This window comes from Dendrobates tinctorius, unplaced genomic scaffold, assembly GCF_039654945.1.
Source record: "Dendrobates tinctorius isolate UK_male_01 unplaced genomic scaffold, ASM3965494v1 ptg000046l, whole genome shotgun sequence".
Lineage (NCBI taxonomy): Eukaryota > Metazoa > Chordata > Amphibia > Anura > Dendrobatidae > Dendrobates > Dendrobates tinctorius.
Genome location: NW_027361714.1, coordinates 34,684,867 through 34,706,087, shown reverse-complemented (window position 1 = coordinate 34,706,087; position 21,221 = coordinate 34,684,867).

Sequence of the window (21,221 nt, the reverse complement as noted above, 5' to 3'; positions counted from 1 at the left end):
GAATACTTAAAACCATGTGATATCTCAATTTTTCTTTTTTAATAAATTTGCAAACATTTCTGGCTTTTTTCAGTCAAGATGGGGTGCAGAGTGTACATTAATGTGAAAAAAATGAACTTTTTTGAATTTACCAAATGGCTGCAATGAAACAGAGTGAAAAATGTTAAGGGGTCTGAATACTTTCTGTAACCACTGTAGATACAATGGTCAGACACTGACTTCTGTACTGACGTGTCTAAAGGCCCCTTTATATTTAGCGATGCACCAGCGATCCCGACAATGATACGACCCGGTCAGGATCGCTGATGCATCGCTAAATGGTCGCTAGTGAGCTGCCACACAGGCAGATCTCACAGCGACATAGCAGCAATCTAGCGGACGATACTTACCTTTCAGACGTGGCGATCCTGACGTCCTCCCGCCCGCGTCCACGCGTCGCTCGTCGGCGCCAGCAGGAAGCGCCCGACGAGAAATGGAGCTGCGCGATCAGCGATGGACAGCGGGGGAGCCGGTCGGAGGTAAGTATCCAAATCGGTGATGCTTTAGCGATATTGTTAAATCGGTGATGCTTTAGCGATATTGTTAGCGATATCGCTATGTGTAAAACCCCTTAAGGAGCCTGTTTGAAGGTCATTGTTTAGGAGGGGAGCAAGTTCAGCTGTAAGATTGCCAACTATGAACGGTGGATCATTGGTTGTCAGCTGTGTACAGTGTCATTGTATTCTTGCCACTAATAATATGGAGCATTTGCTTAAAAATGTTCCTGAAAGTGTAAGTCTAAAGGAACCTCAGTGGGCAGTGTAAAAATTGCAAGGTTACTCTTTAAAAAAAAAAAAGATGCAATATGTAAACAGTATGTTCTTAGACTCACCAGGTGAGGTGAATCTTCAAAGCGAAAGGTCCAGGTGGGCCCATGGGCAACAGATGTCATTGCAGCAGATAGGTGGGACATGGACAGCAGCAGGACAGGAGAATGTAGTCAGGTAGGTGGGATGCAGGAAACTGCAGGCATGTGTAAGACATCCAGGAGACTGCAGACAGGCAGACGGAATGAAGGAAACCACACAACGGCGGACACTGACAGCTTGGGGCCCCTGTGCAAGAAATGTCTGGGCCCATTATATATAGCCACACACACACATACATGTATATATATTATATAGTCTCCTTTATTATGTATATTGCTGTCCCTTATACAGTACCCTCTCTTGGTATATACAGCACCGTCCCTTACATATTGGATTATATAGAGCCCTGTGTTTTTATTACATACCGCCCTGTCTTGTTAGCTGTGTAATGCAATGATGGCCGATAGAGCATGGGCAAGCTTCTTTTCTAATGGAGGAGCTGATGGACTGGTAGTCTGGTCACCAGCTCCTCCATCAGCAGTCATTTTATATCTAACAAAAGAGCGGACTATGTAATAAAAGAGGGTGCTGTGAATAACAAAAATAACAAGAATATACTATGTAAGAGACAGCACTGTACATAACAGCAGAGGATGCTATATAATAAGGGCAGCACCATATATAACTAGAGAGGATGGTATGTAATAAGGGACGGTGTTATACCTAAGAAAAGAGGAAACTATGTAACTAAGGATAGTGTTATACATAATAAATGAGAATACTATATACTAAAGGACTGTGTTATACATAATAAGTAAGTACGCTATATACTAAGGGATGGTGTTAGACATAAGTGAGTACACTACATACTAAGGGACTGTGCTATACATAATAAGTGACTACACTATATACTAAGGGGCTGTGCTATGTATAATAAGTGAGTACACTATATACTAAGGGACTGTGTTAAATATAATAAGCGATAACGTCTTCCTACACCTCCCCTGTTCCTAAATCCATTATAAATCCCCCTTCCTCCCTTCCCAATCCCCCACACCCCTCAGTGTCCTCTCCCCTACCCCCATCATTCCGTCATTGCGCTTTCCACCACCTAAATCATTGCCTACTCACCCACCACACAATCAATGCCCATCCCACCACCTCCATCATTGCCTTCTCCCTCACCACCTCCATCATTTCCTACTCCCCTATCACCCCCATCAATGCCCTTTCCACCATCAGTGTCCTTTCCACTACCACCATCATTGCCTTTTCCCCCCACCACCCCCATCATTGCCCATTCCACCACCCCCATTATTGTCCTTTCCACCATGACCATCATTGTCTTTCCCCACCACCCCATCATTGCCCACTCCCCCATTGCCTTCTTCCCCACCACCTCCATCATTGCCTCCTTCCCTACCATACCATTATTGTCCTTTCCACTGCTATAATTGCCTCCTCCCTCACCACCCCATCATTGTCCTTTCCACAATGACCAGGATGTACTGGTACATCCATTTGTGGAACTTCCTGCATGATAAGACATATTGGTACATCCAATGTCAGAAATGGATAAAGGAGCTCAGTTGCAATATATGAAAATCCCATACATAGCAGTGGTGTTTTTTGGAGAATGCAATATTTAGATCAATGCAAAAATACTACCAATTTTTAAACCATGAAGTATTGTGACAGATTGAGATCCACATGCCCAAAAGGTTGCCTACCCAAACTTTTGTGGAGAAGAAAGGGAATGGAAGAGTCATCTGTAAATCAATTTCTATCAAACCTCCTGAGCCTGGTGCTGTGAATGTAGCATTACCACGAGAGTTGAGCGAAATGGGTCGAAAAAATTCAAAAGTCGCCGACTTTTGGCAAAGTCGGGTTTCATGAAACGAAACCCGACCCTAGGATGAGGTCGGCCACGAGGTCGGCGACTTACGCGCCAAAGTCGCGTTTCAAAAGTTTGTTTTGCGCTCTTTTTCAGCCAATCAGGATCCACGGACACTGTGAGCAACGTGATGACATAGGCACGGGTCACCACCATCTTTCAGAAGGGCATGCAAGTGATTGGCTTGCTTTGGTGGGCGTCACAGGGGGTATAAAAGGGCGTGCACGCCGACCGCCATGTTACTCATGCTGATCTCAGAATAGAGAGAGCTGTTGCTGATGATGATTTTGTAGGGAGAGCGTTAGGCAGGGAAGAAGACACCAAAAACTGCTTCTGCTGCTAGCGATTTTGCCTGTACAACACACCAGTCACTGTGCAGTGCAAGGGGAGGCTATATAGTGGTGTATCAGTGGTGTTGGTTGTTGGGCTGCCTTCTAAGGCTTCCTGACATTCCTGCATTGCTGTTTACCCACTGCTCCGCAAACTGCTTTTTTAAAAGCAATCCCAATTTTTTTTTTTGTCCTGCTGAGAAGAAGAAAAAAAAACTGCTTCTGCTGCTAGCGATTTTGCCTGTACAACACACCAGTCACTGTGCAGTGCAAGGGGAGGCTATATAGTGGTGTATCAGTGGTGTTGGTTGTTGGGCTGCCTTCTAAGGCTTCCTGACATTCCTGCATTGCTGTTTACCCACTGCTCCGCAAACTGCTTTTTTAAAAGCAATCACAATTTTTTTTTTTGTCCTGCTGAGAAGAAAAAAAAACTGCTTCTGCTGCTAGCGATTTTGCCTGTACAACACACCAGTCACTGTGCAGTGCAAGGGGAGGCTATATAGTGGTGTATCAGTGGTGTTGGTTGTTGGGCTGCCTTCTAAGGCTTCCTGACATTCCTGCATTGCTGTTTACCCACTGGTCCGCAAACTGCTTTTTTAAAAGCAATCCCAATTTTTTTTTTTGTCCTGCTGAGAAGAAAAAAAAAACTGCTTCTGCTGCTAGCGATTTTGCCTGTACAACACACCAGTCACTGTGCAGTGCAAGGGGAGGCTATATAGTGGTGTATCAGTGGTGTTGGTTGTTGGGCTGCCTTCTAATGCTTCCTGACATTCCTGCATTGCTGTTTACCCACTGCTCCGCAAACTGCTTTTTTAAAAGCAATCACAATTTATTTTTTTTGTCCTGCTGAGGTACTGAGCGTGCATTTTTTCACACCATACAGCGGTGTACGCTCCTCACACAGTACCGTGTAACGGCTGTTATCACAGCCACAGTGAAGCTATCAGTGAGTCACTCTGTGAGAATAAGTCGAGGACATGTTCCGTTCTTACAGACCTGCACTCTAGGGAGATTCCAATTCTGCCCAATTCTACATACACCTTGTAGTTTGTGATACACTAGCCAATTTCTGCCTGTGACATAGCGCCCAGATATTCAGTGGGCCTCACACAATCCATAAGTGTCCAGTGTCCACAAGTGTGTGCAGAAATTAAAAATCTCCCTTATCCTCTAGTCACTTTGGTCACAGCTCAGCCATCGAGCCTGTGACAGAGCGCTCAGATACTCAGTGGGCCTCACACAATCCATAAGTGTCCAGTGTCCACAAGTGTGTGCAGAAATTAAAAATCTCTCTTATCCTCTAGTCACTTTGGTCACAGCTCTGCCATCGAGCCTGTGACAGAGCGCTCAGATACTAGTCAGTGGGCCTCACACAATCCATAAGTGTCCAGTGTCCACAAGTGTGTGCAGAAATTCAAAATCTCCCTTATCCTCTAGTCACTTTGGTCACAGCTCTGCCATCGAGCCTGTGACAGAGCGCTCAGATACTAGTCAGTGGGCCTCACACAATCCATAAGTGTCCAGTGTCCACAAGTGTGTGCAGAAATTCAAAATCTCTCTTATCCTCTAGTCACTTTGGTCACAGCTCTATCATCGAGCCTGTGACAGAGCGCTCAGATACTAGTCAGTGGGCCTCACACAATCCATAAGTGTCCAGTGTCCACAAGTGTGTGCAGAAATTCAAAATCTCCCTTATCCTCTAGTGACTTTGGTCACAGCTCTGCCATCGAGCCTGTGACAGAGCGCTCAGATACTAGTCAGTGGGCCTCACACAATCCATAAGTGTCCAGTGTCCACAAGTGTGTGCAGAAATTCAAAATCTCCCTTATCCTCTAGTCACTTTGGTCACAGCTCTGCCATCGAGCCTGTGACAGAGCGCTCAGATACTAGTCAGTGGGCCTCACACAATCCATAAGTGTCCAGTGTCCACAAGTGTGTGCAGAAATTCAAAATCTCTCTTATCCTCTAGTCACTTTGGTCACAGCTCTATCATTGAGCCTGTGACAGAGCGCTCAGATACTAGTCAGTGGGCCTCACACAATCCATAAGTGTCCAGTGTCCACAAGTGTGTGCAGAAATTCAAAATCTCCCTTATCCTCTAGTGACTTTGGTCACAGCTCTGCCATCGAGCCTGTGACAGAGCGCTCAGATACTAGTCAGTGGGCCTCACACAATCCATAAGTGTCCAGTGTCCACAAGTGTGTGCAGAAATTCAAAATCTCCCTTATCCTCTAGTCACTTTGGTCACAGCTCTGCCATCGAGCCTGTGACAGAGCGCTCAGATACTAGTCAGTGGGCCTCACACAATCCATAAGTGTCCAGTGTCCACAAGTGTGTGCAGAAATTCAAAATCTCCCTTATCCTCTAGTCACTTTGGTCACAGCTCTGCCATCGAGCCTGTGACAGAGCGCTCAGATACTAGTCAGTGGGCCTCACACAATCCATAAGTGTCCAGTGTCCACAAGTGTGTGCAGAAATTCAAAATCTCTCTTATCCTCTAGTCACTTTGGTCACAGCTCTGCCATCGAGCCTGTGACAGAGCGCTCAGATACTTGTCAGTGGGCCTCACACAATCCAAAAGTGTCCAGTGTCCACAAGTGTGTGCAGAAATTCAAAATCTCCCTTATCCTCTAGTCACTTTGGTCACAGCTCTGCCATCGAGCCTGTGACAGAGCGCTCAGATACTAGTCAGTGGGCCTCACACAATCCATAAGTGTCCAGTGTCCACAAGTGTGTGCAGAAATTCAAAATCTCCCTTATCCTCTAGTCACTTTGGTCACAGCTCTGCCATCGAGCCTGTGACAGAGCGCTCAGATACTCAGTGGGCCTCACACAATCCATAAGTGTCCAGTGTCCACAAGTGTGTGCAGAAATTCAAAATCTCCCTTATCCTCTAGTCACTTTGGTCACAGCTCTGCCATCGAGCCTGTGACAGAGCGCTCAGATACTCAGTGGGCCTCACACAATCCAAAAGTGTCCAGTGTCCACAAGTGTGTGCAGAAATTCAAAATCTCCCTTATCCTCTAGTCACTTTGGTCACAGCTCTGCCATCGAGCCTGTGACAGAGTGCTCAGATACTCAGTGGGCCTCACACAATCCATAAGTGTCCAGTGTCCACAAGTGTGTGCAGAAATTCAAAATCTCCCTTATCCTCTAGTCACTTTGGTCACAGCTCTGCCATTGAGCCTGTGACAGAGCGCTCAGATACTAGTCAGTGGGCCTCACACAATCCATAAGTGTCCAGTGTCCACAAGTGTGTGCAGAAATTCAAAATCTCCCTTATCCTCTAGTCACTTTGGTCACAGATCTGCCATCGAGCCTGTGACAGAGCGCTCAGATACTAGTCAGTGGGCCTCACACAATCCATAAGTGTCCAGTGTCCACAAGTGTGTGCAGAAATTCAAAATCTCCCTTATCATCTAGTCACTTTGGTCACAGCTCTGCCATCGAGCCTGTGACAGAGCGCTCAGATACTCAGTGGGCCTCACACAATCCAAAAGTGTCCAGTGTCCACAAGTGTGTGCAGAAATTCACAATCTCCCTTATCCTCTAGTCACTTTGGTCACAGCTCTGCCATCGAGCCTGTGACAGAGCGCTCAGATACTCAGTGGGCCTCACACAATCCATAAGTGTCCACAAGTGTGTGCAGAAATTCAAAATCTCCCTTATCCTCTAGTCACTTTGGTCACAGCTCTGCCATCGAGCCTGTGACAGAGCGCTCAGATACTAGTCAGTGGGCCTCACACAATCCATAAGTGTCCAGTGTCCACAAGTGTGTGCAGAAATTCAAAATCTCCCTTATCCTCTAGTCACTTTGGTCACAGCTCTGCCATCGAGCCTGTGACAGAGCGCTCAGATACTAGTCAGTGGGCCTCACACAATCCATAAGTGTCCAGTGTCCACAAGTGTGTGCAGAAATTCAAAATCTCCCCTGTCCTATAGACACCTTGTACCTTGTTTTACATTACTATATAGTTTGTTGGATTTTGTCTACATTTCTACCAAAAATGAGGAAGGCTGGTGGAAGAGGCCGTGGAATTGGGCGGGGGTTGGCAGCTGGTAATGATGGTGTTGGTGGTGGATCTGATGGTAGTGGCAAGAGCAAAATAGGACCGAATGCAGGAGGTGTTGAGCCTGCGTCATCGTCTGGCTACATAAGGCCTCGAACGTTTAGTTTTCTAGGAGTTGGCAAACCGCTTTTAAAGCCAGAGCATCAGGAAAAAGTTTTGTCTTACATTGCTGACTCAGCCTCCAGCTCTATCACCTCCTCTTCTTCAGTTGTAAAAAGTAAAAGCACTGAGTCGTCATTGGAGGCTCATGTTCATGAACCACACCTTTCCTTGTGTCCTTCACCCCAACCAAGATTGAAGGATGACGCAGGCCATACTACTGATTACTCCATGGAGCTGTTTTCACATACCATGCCTGGATTATCAAGTGAAATGGTGAATTACCCAGGCCAAGATGAATCTGACATGGAGTGCACTGATGCACAGCCGCTGATGGATGATTCTGCTGGTACATTCACTCAGAGCACTACATTGTCCTCGCAGTGTACAGAGCCAGATTCTGACCCTGATGAGACTCAGGTGCCCCTTCCTGCACACTATACCACCATACACGGTGACACAGAGGAAGGTGCACATGACATAGAAGAGGAGGTGATGGATGACCCAGTTGTTGACCCAGATTGGCATCCATTGGGGGAAGAGGGTGCTGCTTCCAATAGCTCAGATGAGGAGCATCCACAGCAGACATCGACATCGCAACAGCTGTTATCTGGCAGGCCCGGAGCACTCCAAAGACAGGTTCCAAACATCAAAAGAGTTGCTGGACAGCTTGTCCAGAGGGTCAAAAGATCACAGCGTGCTAGGCCGCAAAATGTCTGCCAAAGTAGGAAGAGTGCAGTGTGGCACTTTTTTGAACAAAATCCTCATGATCAGGCCAAGGTTATCTGTAAGAAGTGCGCAAAGACCTTTAGCCGAGGGAAAAATCTGAAAAATTTCCGCGAACTCATGGCCTATGCAGTACCACGCTATGACCTACCCAGTCGCCACTTCTTCTCTCGCAAAGCCATCCCAGCCCTCCACCATCATGTGAAAGACCGCATTGTCCATGCACTCAAGCAGTCAGTGAGTGGAAAGGTGCACCTCACAACAGATGCATGGTCCAGTCAGCATGGCCAGGGCCGTTACGTGTCCATCACTGCGCACTGAGTTAATGTGGTGGATGCAGGGTCCACAGGGGATAGCGGTGGTGGGACAGTGCTGCCTAGCCCACGGTATAGGAAACAGTTGGCTGTAGGCGTTCGACCCTCCTCCTCCTCCAGAAGCGAAAGCTCGTCCACAGAGCTCAGTCGTACGAGCACTCCATCTGCAGCTGCCACTGTTGCACACGATGTGTCCCCCTATCGAGCAGCTAGTGGAAAGCGTCAGCAGGCTGTGTTGCAGATGATGTGTTTGGGCGACAGACACACCGCCGAGGTACTGGCCGAGTACTTGAAGCGACAAACTGAGTCATGGCTGGGCAGTGTACATCTTGAGGCAGGCAAGGTAGTTAGTAATAACGGCTGTAATTTTGTGGCAGCCATAGCCCTTTCAAAACTCAGCCACATACCTTGCTTGGCTCACACCTTGAACCTGGTGGTGCAGTGCTTCCTCAAAAATTATCCGGAGTTAACAGCCCTGCTCCAGAAGGTGCGAAGACTGTGCGCGCACATCCGCCGGTCGCCTGTACACTCCGTTCGTATGCAGAAGCTGCAGCGATTGCTCCACCTTCCCAACCACCGCCTCATTATCGACATTGCAACAAGGTGGAACTCCACCCTGCACATGGTGGAGCGGCTGTGCGAGCAGAGGCAGGCCATAATGCATTTGTGGGAGGATACACGGCCAGGCACTTTGAGAGCAGACATGGAGTTGACAGGTGTGCAGTGGTCGAAGCTGAAAGACCTCTGTAAAGTCCTTCAGTGTTTTGAGGAATGCACACGGCTGGTAAGTGCAGACGACGCCATCCTAAGCATGAGCATCCCACTTATGCGTCTGCTCATGCAAACTTTGACGCACCTTAAGGAGCAGGCGTCTGCAGCCAATGTTGATGAGGAGGAAGAGGAGGAGGGAATCCTTGATGACATTCAGCCATTGTCTGCTCAGGGACCTCTCCTGGACGAGGTGGAGGAAGAAGAGGAGGAGGAGGATGATGGGGATGATTACTTAGGGGAGGAGGATGCATCTCGTGGGGCAAGTGAAAATGTTGGCGTGGCAAGGTCTGGTACAGGGTTTGTGCGTGACTGGAGGGATGTGGATTTGCCAGAAAGTGCTCCTCCAACCAGCACTCGCAGTGCATCATTGACACCGGGAACATTGGCCCACATGTCAGATTATGCCTTGCGGATCCTAAAAAGGGACCCCCGCATTGCCAAAATGATGAACGATGACGACTACTGGTTGGCCAGCATCCTGGATCCACGCTATAAAGGCAAATTACAAAACATCATGCCACAGGAGACCCTTGACCTAATATTGGCTAATAAACAAGCAACTCTGGTAAATCGGTTGCTTGAGGCATTCCCAGCACACAGCAGCGGTGATGGTTCTCACACGAGCCGTACGGGCCGGGGGCAGCTTGGCAGAGGTGTTCGTGGTGCACACAGCAGAAGTGGCGTTGGAGACAGGGGTTTCATGACAATGTTGTGGACTGATTTTTCAAATACCGCTCACACAACTGGTAATACTGCATCGATGGAAAGTGACAGGAGACAGCAGTTGTCAACTATGGTTACAAACTACTTTTCCTCCCATATCGATGTTCTCCCACACAGGTCATTCCCCTTTGACTATTGGGCCGCTAAACTGGACACCTGGCCTGAATTGGCCCAATATGCCTTACAGGAGCTCGCTTGCCCAGCTGCAAGTGTGCTATCGGAAAGAGTCTTCAGTGCAGCTGGATCAATCCTGACAGAAAAAAGGACCCGTCTGTCAACCCAAAATGTGGATGATCTAACCTTCATTAAAATGAACCATGCATGGGTTTCCAAGGATTTTGTCCCACCTTCCCCTGATGACACATAGGGTGACAGAAAAATGGCTTGCTTTGGTCCACCTCTTCCTGGGACTTCACCTATTTCGCCTTTTGCATCAGCTGAATGTCCAACATCAACATATGCCACTTTCTAAAACTCCCTAACTGTGCTGCCTCCCCCCCATGGCCGGGATCACCACCTAGCGCACGACACCGTGCGAGTGCCGTTGCCCTGGACAGGTGGGTAGGCCGACTCTTGGGCGCGGGCACTGGCACAGGGTCCCTCATAGTGCAATCAAGTGTCTCTGATGGTGGCGGTGCACACCCGCCGTCAGACACACCGCTGTACTATGAGGGGCCCAGTGCCAGTACCGACACCCACGAGTGGGCCCCCCTTGCTTGGGCAGGGCCCCAGCATTTGCAATCTTTACCTCTCCCTGCTCCTTCGCTGTGTAATCTGGGCCGTCAAATCCATACTGTGCCTGACACTGTCTGAGCCTGCCTCCTGATGTATAGACATATATTTTGAATGTGTACGCTATCCATACATGTTATCCGGGGATACGGTACCCTTTCTAACCTTTGTGCAATCACGTGCAATCCATACTGGGCTTAACACCGTCTGAGCCTGCCTCCTGATGTAGAGACATATATTTTGAATGTGTACGCTATCCATACATGTTATCTGGGGATACGGTACCCTTTCTAACCTTTGGGCAATCACGTGCAATCCATACTGGGCCTAACACCGTCTGAGCCTGCCTCCTGATGTATAGACATATATTTTGAATGTGTACGCTATCCATACATGTTATCCGGGGATACGGTACCCTTTCTAACCTTTGTGCAATCACGTGCAATCCATACTGGGCCTAACACCGTCTGAGCCTGCCTCCTGATGTATAGACATATATTTTGAATGTGAACGCTATCCATGCATGTTATCTGGGGATACGGTACCCTTTCTAACCTTTGTGCAATCACGTGCAATCCATACTGGGCCTAACACCATCTGAGCCTGCCTCCTGATGTATAGACATATATTTTGAATGTGTACGCTATCCATACATGTTATCTGGGGATACGGTACCCTTTCTAACCTTTGTGCAATCACGTGCAATCCATACTGGGCCTAACACCGTCTGAGCCTGCCTCCTGATGTATAGACATATATTTTGAATGTGTACGCTATCCATACATGTTATCCGGGGATACGGTACCCTTTCTAACCTTTGTGCAATCACGTGCAATCCATACTGGGCCTAACACCGTCTGAGCCTGCCTCCTGATGTATAGACATATATTTTGAATGTGTACGCTATGCATACATGTTATCTGGGGATACGGTACCCTTTCTAACCTTTGTGCAATCACGTGCAATCCATACTGGGCCTAACACCGTCTGAGCCTGCCTCCTGATGTATAGACATATTTTTTGAATGTGTACGCTATCCCTACATGTTATCCGGGGATACGATACCCTTTCTAACCTTTGTGCAATCACGTGCAATCCATACTGGGCCTAACACGTCTGAGCCTGCCTCCTGATGTATAGACATATATTTTGAATTTGTACGCTATCCATACATGTTATCCGGGGATACGGTACCCTTTCTAACCTTTGTGCAATCACGTGCAATCCATACTGGGCCTAACACTGTCTGAGCCTGCCTCCTGATGTATAGACATATATTTTGAATGTGTACGCTATCCATACATGTTATCCGTGGATACGGTACCCTTTCTAACCTTTGTGCAATCACGTGCAAACCATACTGGGCCTAACACCGTCTGAGCCTGCCTCCTGATGTATAGACATATTTTGAATGTGTACGCTATCCATACATGTTATCTGGGGATACGGTACCCTTTCTAACCTTTGTGCAATCACGTGCAATTCATACTGGGCCTAACACCGTCTGAGCCTGCCTCCTGATGTATAGACATATATTTTGAATGTGTACGCTATCCATACATGTTATCCGGGGATACGGTACCCTTTCTAACCTTTGTGCAATCACGTGCAATCCATACTGGGCCTAACACCGTCTGAGCCTGCCTCCTGATGTATAGACATATATTTTGAATGTGTACGCTATCCATACATGTTATCTGGGGATACGGTACCCTTTCTAACCTTTGTGCAATCACGTGCAATCCATACTGGGCCTAACACCGTCTGAGCCTGCCTCCTGATGTATAGACATATATTTTGAATGTGTACGCTATCCATACATGTTATCTGGGGATACGGTACCCTTTCTAACCTTTGTGCAATCACGTGCAATCCATACTGGGCCTAACACCGTCTGAGCCTGCCTCCTGATGTATAGACATATATTTTGAATGTGTACGCTATCCAAACATGTTATCCGGGGATACGGTACCCTTTCTAACCTTTGTGCAATCACGTGCAATCCATACTGGGCCTAACACCGTCTGAGCCTGCCTCCTGATGTATAGACATATATTTTTAATGTGTACGCTATCCATACATGTTATCTGGGGATACGGTACCCTTTCTCACCTTTGTGCAATCACGTGCAAGCCATACTGGGCCTAACACCGTCTGAGCCTGCCTCCTGAGACATATATTTTGAATGTGTACGCTATCCATACATGTTATCCGGGGATACGGTACCCTTTCTAACCTTTGTGCAATCACGTGCAATCCATACTGGGCCTAACACCGTCTGAGCCTGCCTCCTGATGTATAGACATATATTTTGAATGTGTACGCTATCCATACATGTTATCCGGGTATACGGTACCCTTTCTAACCTTTGTGCAATCACGTGCAATCCATACTGGGCCTAACACCGTCTGAGCCTGCCTCCTGATGTATAGACATATATTTTGAATGTGTACGCTATCCATACATGTTATCTGGGGATACGGTACCCTTTCTCACCTTTGTGCAATCACGTGTAATCCATACTGGGCGTGAGAACGGCTGGCGAGCTGTTAAGCAAGCTACAGCACCTGTGGTTTGCACACGTAAGTTTTTAATTTTTTCAGGAATGGCGGTTAGGCCTAATTCCGGAACTGCGGTTGACCTGCACTTACTGGGAAATCATCGTTCGCGGGTAATAATTGTAATCAGTGATCCCCATCACTAACGTTGTTCAGCGGGTTATCTGCACCTGTAAGCGACAAACGCTGACCTTTTCAGTGTAGCGCACATGCAGCCACGGACATGTAAGGGCATGACACACCAGTTATTGGCCAATCACATGTGCCAGAGCCTCACGTGTCCCTCTAGTAAGCCGGACTCGGACCGCGGGGCATGACGGAGTCTCGTTCGTTAACGGAATTAAGCTTGCAATGCGTGCATCTGTTCTGTAGCTGGCATGGTTGAGGTTTCCCAGGTGGAGTCGAATTTAACCGTAGGCTCCACTCCTGGTGGTGCCCTTCTGGACATTCCTTTAAGGTTCAGCTTTGCAACCATACTGCCCACGTAAAACAAACACTTTGCCTTCATGAACGCTGTTTGGAGGGTCATGACTCGTGGGAATAACGCCGCCCAATCAGTTAACCTGCTAGAGAGATCCTTCGTTGCTCCCAAGCATGACATCACACTCCCTAGGAGGAAGGTAATGCCACTGTGGCGACCGTACTCCTGGGGGCGACACAAGTGCACTGATGCCCAGCCACTGCTCAATGAATCTGCTGGTACATTGACCCAGACCACTACATTCCCCTCGCACGCTACACGGCCTGAATCTGACCCTGATGAAACTCAGGTTACCCTTCCCATATACAGTTCCATCTTACACGGTGACAAAGAGGAAGCTGCAGATGAAAGTGCAGGTTCGGCCCACCCGCCATCAGACACACCACCGTACTATCAGGGGCCCTGTGCCAGTGCCGTCGCCAACGAGTGGGCCCCCCTGCTTGCTCAGGATCACAGCACTTGCAAGGTTGAAATACTGTGCAGTGAGATGGAAGATGGGGACGACGAGGAGTCCAGACTAGTACAGGGATTCCCTAGCGAGGAGACTTATTTGATTGTTTTCAATGTTGGGACAGCAATTTTTGGGGAGCACTATACTCTGGAGAATGATAGATGGGGCCCACCATACACTGGAACATTCCAAAGGTGGACATCAGACACTGGAGCAGCATTTACAGGGCACATTATACACTAGAGCATTAGAAATGGGGCCCATTATGTTTGGAGCATTATTTGGGCCCATAAGACAGTGGAGCTTCATCCATGGGGACCAACATATACTGTAGCATTATGTGGAGCTCATCATATACTGTTTCAAACATTATATGGGACCAATGATTCTGTATGGAGATGGGCCTCGTCATGAGATGTAAAAAGTGAAGTATTTTTCATTGTACTATACCGCTATTTCTCTGCCGTATCGGAGCATGATAAGTTGTGGTATGTGTTAAAGGGGCGCTCTTTCGTCCAGGGCACATGAAAACCTGGAGCCAGCCCTCCCCCCCACAACTTTAGCCAAATAACCCCCATTTTTCAGTGCGTAACTTGTATTATGAAGTTAATTAAGGTTGACAAGCTTAAGTAAGAAGAATTGATGCTTTTGGCATTCAAATGGGCACTGTAGGTGTGTTTCCTGTCCTCCTCTCACTGCCGACTTTTATTCCCCATTGACTTACATTGGGTTTCGTGTTTCGGGACGACCCCGACTTTTCCCTATAATCGGACGATCTTGCTCGACCCGACTTTTGGAAAAGTCGGGTTTCACGAAACGAAACTCGACCCTAAAAAACCAAAAGTCACTCAACTCTAATTACCACTTTATGGTCCGCATGAGCCTTCACTTCAGGTCATGCAGTGTGAATTATAATATTTCTAACTGAATCATATAGTTATAGTGCTTGGACCCAATTGTCATTCTGTAGACCACAACTTTGTGATTAGGTAAACATTATCTTTAACAGTTCCCAAAACATGCCAACTAGCTTTATAAATTGATTTTATAGATAACATTCCTATCAGCAACTGGATTTAAGAGAATGTTTATTAGTTATAATACTGATGAAATTACAAATCACATATTACTGGTAGAAAACAAATTAAATCCATTTTGTACTAACAGATCAGTGTATTCTTCATTTCTACTAAAAAGTAGCAAATAATTGAGTTGATAGACAGAGGTCAATGTTGGGTACATAGAGTTTACATGAGTGACAGACACAGTTTAACTACATTAAGTTAGAATTTAAGTTGACAGAAGTATGACATATCTATTGGCTGGATCAAGCTCAGTAGGCACACGAGAATCTCAATCAGACTGATTACTAAATATACACACATACATGCATTCATTCTATGTGAAAGGGAAATTTGAGCTGTAGTAAACTAAGGACTGATTTCTACAAATAATGTTAATCAATATTACTATTTCAGCATACAGTACTTAAAGGGAATATGCCAGTAGGATCAACCATCCTAAGTAGCCTACATTTGCATGCAGGTCAAGGAATGTTGAATAAAATGATAACCTAATATGTATGCGATCGAATGTTTTATTCCAGAGATATTTATGTTTTTCTTAATAGGTAAATGCGCTGTTACGGTCTACTGTATTAACCAGGCATTGATCTCCCGGATAATCTGCAGAGCTTATTTTAAATGAAACGGGGCGTGTTACCAGTGTGAGACTTGTAACGACTGACAGTCTGACCTCCTGATGACTGCAGAGCTGTGCTGCTTAAAACTAATAAAGTACAGCAGAGCTGAGCTTTGGCTCATTAAAAACACATCTGTAGTTGAAGCTCTCCTCTCACAGTGTCAGCTTAGTTGTACTCCCCTCCTTCACACTTGCTTCCTGTGAGATGGAGGCTGAAGAAATATTAGTTTTAATCAGGCACAGCACTGTATTGAGCTCAGAAGAGCAGACATTCCTGTTTGAGACATGTAATGAAAATAATTAAATCAATGAGATCCAAAATAATTATTTCAAGTGCCACAATACAATATCAAAACCCGTCTGTCCCACCGGTAGTGTTAATTACCCAGAAACAGCACTATATAAAAATCATCATAAAACATATATTTTATTAAGACATGTAAAAACAATGAAACAAACTGATAAAACCTCTGTTGTGGGACACAAAAAGAGGCTTTATACATCTAAAAACAGAGACTAATAGTGCAAAGAATGAGAGACCCAAAAGATGCATAGCAATATAGCAATCACTAAATGCAAAAAGTTCAGTTACTATTAGGTAATTAGCCAAACTAAAGAATAATAGCATTCAGCCCGATAAAGCGTCATAGTAAAATGCTATATTAAGCAGGGCTCCCATAATTATAACAAAACTTGCAGCATAAATAACGATATATAAATATCTCTCCAAATATCAAAGACCGCTGGGTGATTATCCTTGCATAACAGATGGTAGCAAGTGGCCCGACAAAAAATCATAACCTGCTAACACCGCTTTAACCAAACATATGAGAGCTACATAAATTCATAACCCGCGATCAAAGAAGTGCACAAAAGCATTTGACTTATTATTGTGCACTTCTTTGATCGCGGGTTATGAATTTAGGTAGCTCTCATATGTTTGGTTAAAGCGGTGTTAGCAGGCTATGATTTTTTGTCGGGCCACTTGATACCATCTGTTATGCAAGCATAATCACCCAGCGGTCTTTGATATTTGGAGATATTTATATATCGTTATTTATGCTGCAAGTTTTGTTAGAATTATGGGAGCCTTGCTTAATATTATTATGCATTTATATAGCGCCATTTATTCCATGGCGCTTTACATGTGAAAAGGGGAAATATGGCCAAGTATAATAAACATGTGTAAGACAAGGGACACACATGTACATAAGGAGAGGGGACCCTGCCCGCGAGGGCTCACAGTCTACAGGGATGGGTGAGGATACAGTAGGAGAGGGTAGAGCAGGTCTTGCTGTGGTTCAGTAGACCGAGGATAATTGCAGGCTGTAGGCTTGTCGGAACAGGTGGGTCTTCAGTTTCTTCTTGAAGGTTTCCGTTGATGGTGAGAGTCTGATGTGTTGCGGCAGGGAGTTCCAGAGTATGGGGGAAGCACGGGAGAAGTCTTGTATGCGATTGTGGGAAGAGATAAGGGAGGAGTAGAGAAGGAGATCTTGAGATGATCGAAGGTTGCGTGCGGGTAGGTACCTAGAGACCATGTCACAGATGTATGGAGGAGACAGGTTGTGGTTAGGGTTTTGAATTGTAGCCTCTGGGCAATAGGAAGCCAGTGAAGGGCCTGGCAAAGGGGGGAGGCTGGGGAATAGCGGGGAGACAGGTGGATTAGTCAGGCAGTGTAGGATGGACTGGAGCGGAGCCAGAGTGCTAGAGGGGAGGCCGGAGAGTAGGAGGTTGCAGTAGTCGAGGCGGGAGTTGATAAGAGCATGCACTAGTGTGGTTTCGTGGTTGAGGAATGAGCGGATCCGGGAAATATTTTTGAGTTTGAGGCGGCAGGAGGAGGCGAGGGCTTTGATATGTGGTTTGAAAGAGAGCGCAGAGTCGAGGATCACCCCAAGGCACCAAGCGTGCGGGACTGGGGAAAGAGAGCAGCCGTTGACATTGATGGATAGGTCTGGTGGAGGGGTAGAGTGAGATGGGGAAAGATGATGAGTTCTGCTTTGCCCATGTTCAGTTTGAGAAAGCGAGCAGAGAAGGCTGAGATAGACAGACATTGTGGGATTTCAGTCAGTAAGGAGGCGAGGTCGGGTCCAGATAGGTAGATCTGCGTGTTATCGGCATAGAGGTGATACTGCAAACTGTGGGATTCTATGAGCTGTCCCAAGTCGAAGGTATAGATGGAGAATAGTAGGGGTTCTAGGACAGAGCCTTGGGGAACACCGACAGGGGGCGAGGTGAGGAGGTGGTGTGTGAGAGGGAGACACTAAATGTTCGATCTGTTAGGTATGATGAGATCCAGGATAGGGCCAGGTCTGTGATTCCAAGAGATGAGAGAGTCTGTAGCAGGAGGGAATGGTCTACGGTGTTGAAGGCAGAGGACAGGTCCAGGAGAAGGAGGACAGAGTTGGGTCGCTTGCTCTTGGCGGTTAGTAAGTTGTTAGTGACTTTAGTTAGGGCAGTTTCAGTTGAGTGATGCGGTCGGAAGCCAGATTGTAACCAGTCAAAGAGGGAACAGGAGGAGAGGTGGGAGGACAGTTCAAGATATACATGCTGCTCCAGTAGTTTTGAGGCGTAAGGGAGAAGAGATATCGGGCGATAGCCACAGAGGATTGGTCAAGGGAGGGCTTTTTGAGGATGGGTGTGATTGAGGCATGTTTGAAGGATGAGGGAAAGACACCATTTGTAAGTGAAAGGTTGAAAAGGTGTGTTAGAGATGGGATGAGGACTGTGGCCAAGTTAGGGATGAGGTGAGACGGGAGTGGGTCGACGGCACAAGTGGTGAGGTGTGATCTTGACAGAAGGGTGGAGAGCTGATCTTCTGTCATGGTGGAGAAGCTGGCTTTTGCAGAACAGGGCTGAGCGGCAAAGAGGGGCATTGGGGGCTGCGGGCCAAAGTTTTGTCTGAAAGTGTCAATCTTCTGCTTAAAGAAGGAAAAGTCTTCAGCAGAAATGAGAGGAGGGGGAGGAGGTGTTGTGGCACAGAGTAGAGAATTGAAAGTGTTGAAGAGTTGTTTAGGGTTGTGAGACAGGGAGAATATGAGAGATGCGAAGTTTGTTTTGCGGCAGAGAGCATGGACTTAAAGCTGACAAGGGACTGCTTGTATGCGTTGAAGTGCTCAGTAGAAGGGGTTCTCTTCCATCTCCGCTCAGCGGCCCTGGAAACCCGTCTCAGTTCTTTGGTCAGGCTGGTCAGCCAGGGCTGCCTGTTGATTGTTCGAGTTTTGCTCTGCGTGAGGGGGGCAGCTGAATCAAGTGTTGCTGTTATTGTGGTGTTATAAAAAGTGGCAGCAGCATCTGTGTCATGAAGGGAAGCTATGTCTGTGAGAGGGAGAAGGGACTCAGAGAGTGATTGTAAATTGAGGTGTTTGAGATTCCTGCGAGGGTGAGCGAGTTTATGGAGCGGGCGTTGCGCAGTAAGAGAGGAGAGGGAAGAGAAGGTTGTGGTCAGACAGGGGGAGGGGTGAGTTATTGAGATTAGTGAGGGAACAGAGACGAGTGAAGATAAGGTCCAGGGTGTGACCATCTTTGTGAGTGGCCACAGAGGACCATTGAGTGAGGCCGAGGGAAGCGTGAGCGATAGAAGTTTAGAGGCAGCCGGGGTTGAAGTGTCAATGGGGATGTTGAAGTCGCCCATGATGATGGTGGGGATGTCAGCAGAAAGGAAATGGAGTAGCCAGGTTGTGAAGTGGTCGAGAAAGGTGGAGATGGCTAGTTCTGGGGGGTGGTAGATGACAGCCAGTTGGAGGGGGAATAGATGCGAACGGAGTGCACCTCGAACGAGGGAAGAGTAGCGGAGGGTGGCAGAGGAATTGGGGTAAAGGAGCAGGTATCAGACAGGAGCAAGCCAACTCCTCCACCACGTTTGTTGCTGGGGCGAGGGGTGTGAGAGATGGAATCCGCCATAGGAAAGCGCAGCTGGAGAGGCTGTGTCAGAGGGAGTGAGCCAGGTTTCAGTGATGGCAAGGAAGGAGAGTTTGTTGGTGATAAAGAGGTCATGGATAAATGATAACTTGTTGCAGACAGAGCGTGCGTTCCATAGGGCTCCAGGTAAGGGGGTTGAGGGAGTGGGGGCTGGATGAATGGGTATGAGGTTATCATGGTTGCGAGGATGTGTAGAGGATCGTGGCAGGGTGGTAGAAGTGAGTGTAGGGATGTGTTGAGGAGGGCCAGGATTTGGGGATACGTCGTCAGCAATAAGGAGTAGTAAACAGAGCATTAGAAGGTGGGAGCAGAATAGGACATGATGTGGCCGTGTGTGTCAGGAGAAAAAAGATTGTATGTGGAGGAACAGTTGTGAGGTTAGGTGGCTGGGGAGAATGGAGGGGGAGATGAATAGTTCCTTACTAGGAGGGGGGATTGCAGGAGTTAGGGAGAAATAGAGTAGTATGGGGGTGATAGTAAAAAGAAGGCGAAACATTGTTGTGGTGTTATAGGCTGTTACCTTGCAGTCAAATTCCAGTCCAATTCTAGTCTAATTCAGAGTACTTAGAAATGAGTACTTTGAAATAAGGATTTTGAAATTGATGGAGCCGACTACGTCTGGAGCAGACCCATGGTGCTGAATATATGTGCAGCTAAAGACAATCAGATGTGAGTGAAGTGGGGTGTGACTGCCCAGGCTAAATGCACAGAGTTAAGCAGAGATCATAAAAGGGGGAAGGGGTTATACAGACCATTTAGATGTGTGGCACAGATAACAAGATGGAGTACAATTATGGATACAAGAAGATGGGTAAGCTATGCATACCATATAAAATACAATGCAGTTCACATTGGGCATACAGGAGCATGGGAAAATGATGGATATTCAGCAAGGCATACCATATAAAATACAATGCAGTTAATATAGCATTTTTCTATGACGCTTTATCGGGCTGAATGCTATTATTCTTTAGTTTGGCTAATTACCTAATAGTAACTGAACTTTTTGCATTTAGTGATTGCTATATTGCTATGCATCTTTTGGGTCTCTCATTCTTTGCACTATTAGTCTCTGTTCATAGATGTATATAGCCTCTTTTCGTGTCCCACAACAGAGGTTTTATCAGTTTGTTTCATTGTTTTTACATGTCTTAATAAAATATATATTTTATGACGATTTTTGTATAGTGCTGTTTCTGTAATGAAAATAGTCTGCCCTCTTCACTAGGCTTTGTCTCAGTGTTGATAACTCTACTGCCCTGCCACTCCCCCACACTGCCTGTGTGAGAAGAAACCTATAGAAGTCTATGTAATCACACTTATGTTTGTTCTACTTGAAGTACTTTGTAATCATGCAATCATGAGAGAAGACTGTTAAGGCCCCGTTACATTTAGCGATGCACCAGCAATCCCGACGATACGACCCGGTCAGGATCACTGGTGCATCGCTAAATGGTCGCTAGTGAGCTGTCACACAGGCAGATCTCACTAGCGATGCAGTAGCGGTCGGCGGTCAATACTTACCTGTCACACGCAGGTAGCGAGGGTGACGTATTCCGCCCACGTCCATGGAAGCAGACGACGAGAAGTGGACCATCCCGTTCTC